Genomic DNA, 7,059 nt, shown 5'->3' on the forward strand with positions numbered 1-7,059 from the left:
TATGTCAAGAATATATTTTTATAAAATTTCGTGAACAAAATTAGACATTTCAGGGACATTTTTTATAATTGTCATGAGTAATTTTTTTAAAGTGTGAAAAAATGTCATGACATATTTTTGAATGATACTTTTAAAGGTCATGAGAAACTATTGAAACAATATACACGATAAATATTTGTTCAGTACATCATGGACATTTTTAATACATGATGAATGTTTTTAATACAAGATAAATTTTACGAATACACCTTGAAACAATTTCTAATTACACGTTGAACATTTTTTTACACACAACAAACATTTTTAATACGCGATTTACATTTATTGACTATGATGAAAATTTTGAAATATACAATGAACAATTTTTAAAAGATTGAGTGCATTTTTAATACATAATGAATATTTATAACACATGATAAACTTTAAAAAAATACAAAATGTATATTTTAATACATGATAAACTTTTGAGACACACAATGCCTAGTTTTAATACAAGGTGAACTTTCTAAAATACTCAATAAACTATTTCAGTGCACAATAAACATTTTGTAAATTATTCAGTAAACTGTTTTCTAAATATACACCTTTTGAAATATATCATATATAAGGAAGAAACATAAGGAAAATCGTCCATAGCGTATACCAACCAGCTAAGACGGTGTAACAGGATGGCCCACTCATGCGATCGTGGGCGAGTGCCCCTTCTCACTCTCAGGAGGGGCAGTATAGTCACGTCCATGAATTTCCAAATGTTAACCTAAATACCTCTAGTGGTTACATGTGATAACAAGAATATCATCGAAATAAAATAAAATGAGATGAAAGTTTGGAGCCTTCGTCGAGAAGAAAATGATAGATATAGATTGCTAGTCAAATCAATAGTTTGGAAGATAAATTATTTTGTTTTCTATACTTAGCAATTAATGTTACTAATGATGTTAACATGAGGTAGAAGATTGTTGCAATCATGAATCTCCTCTCTCTGTATGGAGGAGGAACCCCCGATAGAATCTGTCGGATGGGTGGACATAAGTGGGCGCATGTGTAATTTGTATTTTCCAAACAACACAATTGTTTGTGTCATTTTAAGCATTTTTTGCGGGAATAAAGCTTGTATTACTCAATCAAAGTGTCATTACAATCATCTCTAAGAATCTCAAGGACCTCATGCGGCCCTGACCCCAGCCAGGTCATAGTTCTACCGCTAGTTCTGGCAAAGGATGTCGGCTTATTACTAGCTTTGTTACAAGAGTGAGGAACGTGAGTAATACAAGCATTACCACTACTAAGTGACTGTTTAATATCTTGCACCAGGTGAGCATACATGGATCGATCAAACACCTTGCTTGGAACCATGTTTACTACATTGATGGAATCCATCTCAATGATAATAGGTAAATCACACCTCTGCAAAGAAACTGAGAGACCCTCCTTACATGCACATTGTTCCGCTTCTAAAGCATCTCGACATGAATATAGTCTCCTGCAGGCTGAGTAGATAATAGCCCCAGTCTCACTTCCGAGAATTATGCCTGCACCAGCCTCGCTCAAAGAGACATAAGAACCATCCAAAACAATAAGGTGTGCATCAAGAGTGCTTCCTCGTGAGATCCACGTCCCTATTTTTTTACTGTGACGGAGAAAAAAACGAATGGAAGCAGAAAATGCGTCCCGGGATAACCCCCTCCATCAGTTAAAAGTCCTTCCCTGCCTTCCCCACGAAGGCATCCCTGCCTCCTTCCTCTCGTTCTCCTCCTCGCCGCCGCCGCCGCCACCACCACCACCTCTCCTTTCTATTCTTCTGCCGCCACCACCCCATCTTTCTTCTTCGCCTCTTTCCACACCCCTCATCTGCCATTCATTCTCTGCATCCGGGTCTCCTCGTGTAATGTCATGGCATAAATCGCAGAAACATTCCTCTGTTCTTCCTGCCCTTCGAGCCCGCACCAGAAGCAGGGGTCCTCATCGATCGATCTTGTAAGCATCTGCCTTGCAGAATCAGAATCTTGTTACATATATATTCATGTTCTTTCCTGGAATTTTCGTGGTGACTGGATAATATATGCAGTGAGGATGAAATTAGTCCCGGTTCTGTCGGCGTTAGCTGTGGTGTTGTTGGGGTTCGTCGTCAGCTTCTCTTTCCCGGCATCGATGACGCCCAATGTATGATAAGAAACATCAAAAGGTTTTCATATTGGCATATTTTCTTCAAATTAACTTGGCATCATGATTATTAGATTGGTCATGTATGTATGCAGCTTCAGTGTGGCGTACAGCCTTGGAGTAGCAGCGGACAGCGGGGCTGCAAACTCCAGCTCCAATGGCATTGACAGCAGCTTCCTGGGCAGTCTGTGGGCACCGTTATTCAGGAACAGCGGTAGCACATTAAATGCCACTTCAGGGGTACATTACATGCATACATGTAGTTCTGAACTTTCTGAAATGATGCAGTTTGAACTTTCTGAAGAAATTACACTACATGTTTGCAGATGCCTTAGATTCTCCTCACCATCGGCGACCACCCCTCCTCCTCGCACCAGATTGAGCAGCAGGCTGGGCAGAGCAGAGCGGAGCGAACGGGCCATGCCAGAACCAGCATAACACGGTAGCGGGCGGAGAGGGCGAGGCTGAGTCGCTGGACTACGACCTGGTGGAGGAGGAAATCCAGGGCTCGGGTTTCATCTACATGGTCGACTGCTCGGGTGTTGTGCCGCGGGTCAGTGCTTGGTTGCTCTTCAACGCCTTCATCTTTATTGTCTCCTACACCTTTGGCTACATGCTTGGCCAACATGACGGCCCATGCAGCAAGGTAACTACTACCATTCGTGCTTGCACTTATATTAGTTCTGAATTTCATTCGTGCTTGTGCTTGTATTAATTCTGAATTATTTTAGTCCAGTTTGAGGCCGACCGCAACCACGACATTGACGGCATCCATAACAATCACAACTTCCCATTTATGGTATTGACGGCACAACATTAGCACAGATTAGCACAGAAGCTGGCAAGATTAGCACAGACATGAAGAAAAGAAAGACATCCTCAGATAATTGTATTGCGAGGATCATCCATTTATGGTATTGACGGCACAACATGTATGCCTTCACAGCTTCAAATCTGGTTTAACCTGTCAAGCGTGGGTCCAACCATGGTGTTGCAAGCTCGGCAGCGACCCCTAGGTGAACTGCAGCGACGTCACGAATTCAGACCGCAAGGCGGCCCACGCGTCGCGCGCCGCCGCCTCGCTCTCTCCGGCGCCACCGACGCGCCCCATCACGCCTCCCCTCCCACCCACACGGCCGCGGGAGAGGGGCCCTCCTGCTCCCCGACCGCCGATGACCCCGTCCTCCTCAGCGTCAACGACAACCGCGTGCCCCTCGAGGGTGTCATCCAGGTCGAGAGGCTCAGCCAGGCCGACGCCCAGTCCAAGCTCGTCTCCTACGCGTAATCCCCTCAACCCCCGATGTGTCATTCCTCATTTGTATATATGTTTGTTTTTGATTCACACATTCGGTTCGTCCGTCGATCCCTTGCGTTCACAGGAAGACAGGGCTTCTGGCAGGAGGGGATCTGCTTTTCCTCCTGATCTTCTTCGTAATTGGGAGGTTGAGCCATGGCCTACCCGTGCTTCTAAGTAAGAAAATAAGGATGCACTGATTCTCTATAAGCTTGTCAAACATTCTCTATAAGCTTGTCAAACGACTTGTGGAAGACGATGCAAATGGATGAAAATAGTAACTCGGAAAGTTGAGCCAAATAATTTAAACCAGTGAGGTATTATGTTCATGTATTTTCAATGGAATCCTTTAAAAGATATTATTACCAGTATGTGGACTTGCATTTGTTTTTAACTGTCCAGCTCCTAACCATTGTTGCTTTGTAGTGGCCGTTGATGAGAACAACTTTTAGTCAGATTTCCTATCGCACACTGAATTAGTACAATGTATGCGTTTACACCTCATCTCAACTATGTGATACCGCAAAAGTTGAGCGTTGTGATAATTCACCATTCAGATACTTCACTGGAGAAATGTATAGACAATTCACTTAGGAGTGTACAATTGCAGTAGTAATGACAAGAAGCGACAGTGGGTCTACAACACTATGTTTCATGTGATGTGAATGGGTATATATCTTACTTGCAAATATGCTCCCTTCTTTGTACCCTATACATTAGATATTTTGTTTTTTGAATTTTTGGGCCATGCTAATTATTTGAGTAATTAGGGTCATCCTGATTATTTCCAATTTTAGGTCATTCTAAATTATTTGGAATAGTTTGCCAGCATTGCTGGAGATAAATCCAATAGAAAAAAGTGTATATAGCCCCCACAAGCAATATTTCTGGAACCATGTTATTACCACATATTTTAACAAAAATGAACATGATTAATTCAAATCCTTATTAAGATACGGATAGATACAAATGGTATGATTTCGTAGTACTTAATGAATTAATAAAAATAATGTTTTAGACAATTCCTTTGAACTTTTCTTCAAAAGGATGAATTTGATTACCATATTCAGAAGATAGCTAAATGATTCAGTTAGTAACTCTAGATGTAGCATGTTTTGTAATAACGGGGAGATGTTTGTTTGTGATCAATGCTGCGGCTAATTGTTGCAGGATTCTTTGTCTTCTTGGAGCGTCCCGATGCAGGCTTAGTCCACGTGAGGAGCTCGCTCGCTGTGGATCTTACCCTGGTGCCAATGCCATGGACAAGGTGCCCTCTCCACCTCTTCTCTGTGTGTTCAATTTGAAGCTGGTGCTCTGTTTGTAAAGCTCAGGGCGGGGGCAGGAGGTCATGGTGAACCCAACGCCCATAGGCGGAGGCAACAGGAGTTGGTGGAGTGGCGGATGCGGCCGGTGTCGGCAGTTGAGGGAGGCTCGCCGGCCGGAGTGACATGAGTAGTCCGATAATCGGGTCGCAAGAGGCTGCTCTCCTTTGCTGAGGTTGATCTGCCTCTTTCCATCGTTTCCTTTTGTGTCATTATATTGTTGCTTGTCACCTGTGTGTTTCTTTGTAGTCCATATCATGTGATTCACAGTCTGCTCTAAAATTTTGTTTGTGTTGGACAGGTCGGCTACTAATTCCAATTTGTGCGCGGTTGCGTGTGTAAAGTGGCTGCCTTGTGCAGTTGAGGTGCGCATCGATTTCTTTTTCATCAAGCTTTACTAGCTTCAGTTTAGTTTCATTTTCGCATTACTTCTTTTCTGTATGGGTTGGAGTGGGAGCTATGATATTATCTTTTGAGTTATGACTATCTGCTGGGCATTGTCGTCGCCGGCTGCGGCCGCCTTTTCTTTTATGTGTTTTGAGCTTGTTGAGCTGTGCCCTCAGCAGAACCTTTGTACTATTGTTGCGTTTCTTGTGTGTGTGTGCTGAACTAGTCCGTGTATGTGTGCTCTTGACGGTTTGCTTTATTTATAAAACGGGGCGAAAGCCTTTTTTGATAATGGGTACTAAGCAAACAATTATATTTTTAGGAACAAAACAGAAAAAGGAAAGGAGTCAATAAAGACCTGACCAACAGGAAAGCACATGTGGTGAGATGCACTGATTCCTTTTCTTTCTGAAGTACTTGTTGAACAATTTACACTTATACATCTCGGTGTAAGAATGTGCATGTACGTGTTATTCACTTATTTGGTTTATGTCAAGCTATGTGTCAGCCTTCTCCTTACTTCCGCTTCTTCCAGAAGCATAATTTTTGCTTGCATATTGTATAATTACCAAATGCATAATTTTTGCTTGCACATTGTATAATTACCAAATGCATAATTTTTGCTTGCAGGCTAAATTCTGTTATATGGTATGTGATATTCAAAATCAAGACACTGTATATTAAAGAGGTTTCAAAGGAAATAGAGTGAATTGGCCAACTTTTTCTATACATACGCTGATAGCCATCCAGCATGATTGAGTAAGTTTTTTGATAGTTTTCTCAAACACTTGTTTGCAATTATTTTTGATGTATACTCATGGTAGCCGTCCTTCCATTTAGAATTTCTACATATACTCTCCAATTAGGGATATGAATCGTTCGATACTTATGGTAAAAACAAGAGTTGTTTTATATGAATCACTGTAAATAGTAATTTAGTAGTTTTCAATGCTTATGTAATCTCATTCATGAAAATGTCGATTGTAATCGATACATACCATTTCGATGCAGCTGAATGTTAGCTTCAAATAACTCCATCATGCGAGCAGGTTTATCCCTGGTCTAAATACATCATTTCGTTTACTGATTTTAGGTCTGCTATGGGTGTTGGAGGAAATAGACTTTGGTCCATCAGAGTCTACTTGGAAGCTGACAATACATGCTATGCCTCTTTGATAATAAAGCAGGAATCATGGTGGTCGGATACAATGCAATACTTTGATGGCTGGCCGAATCCATCCATCCCATGAGTGCAAAGTATACTTCTATAATTTCCTACAACATACTCCCTCCGTTCTTAAATGTAAGTCTGTAACACCCACGATGCGGCTATATCTCTCATGTGTCGGAGTACGACTTAGATGCATAACCGCATTGTAGGCATGTCGCAAGAGGGGTAATCTTTACACATCCCGTGTACTGAATATGAAAGGGATAAAGAGTTGGCTTACAATCGCCCCTTCACACAATACATAAATATAGCATTACATCATCCAGAATACAAACAAGGTCTGACTACGGAACCAAATAAAGGAAGACAACACCTAATGCAATAGATCCCTGATCGCCCCGACTGGGCTCCACTACTGATCGACTGGAAACGAAACAACACAACGGACACGATCTTCATCGAGCTCCTCCTTGAGCTCGGTTGCGTCACCTGCACGGTATCGTCGGCACCTGCAACTGGTTTTGAAAGTAATCTGTGAGTCACGGGGACTCAGCAATCTCATACCCTCACGATCAAGACTACTTAAGCTTATGGGTAGGAGAAAGGTAGTGAGGTGGAGCTGCAGCAAGCACTAACATATATGGTGGCTAACTTATGCAAAAGAGACCGAGAAGAGAAGCAAAGCACGGTCGTGAACTAGAAGTGATCAAGAAGTGATCCTG

General features: G+C 42.0%; 2 long non-coding RNA genes across 2 annotated transcripts; both read left to right on the forward strand.

Annotated features, from left to right (window-relative positions):
• Positions 1 to 1,751: 1,751 nt before the first annotated feature.
• On the forward strand, positions 1,752 to 4,420 carry LOC125555517. Its single transcript, XR_007304743.1, has 6 exons — positions 1,752 to 1,977; positions 2,069 to 2,163; positions 2,259 to 2,403; positions 2,490 to 2,809; positions 2,900 to 3,444; positions 3,543 to 4,420. It is a non-coding gene; the product is annotated as an uncharacterized LOC125555517 (long non-coding RNA).
• Positions 4,421 to 4,429: 9 nt separating this feature from the next.
• Positions 4,430 to 6,618, forward strand: LOC125555516. The gene is made up of 5 exons (XR_007304741.1): positions 4,430 to 4,954; positions 5,081 to 5,144; positions 5,489 to 5,548; positions 5,797 to 5,925; positions 6,260 to 6,618. It is a non-coding gene; the product is annotated as an uncharacterized LOC125555516 (long non-coding RNA).
• The last annotated feature ends 441 nt before the right edge of the window (positions 6,619 to 7,059 follow it).

This window comes from Triticum urartu, chromosome 5 (genome assembly GCF_003073215.2).
Source record: "Triticum urartu cultivar G1812 chromosome 5, Tu2.1, whole genome shotgun sequence".
Lineage (NCBI taxonomy): Eukaryota > Viridiplantae > Streptophyta > Magnoliopsida > Poales > Poaceae > Triticum > Triticum urartu.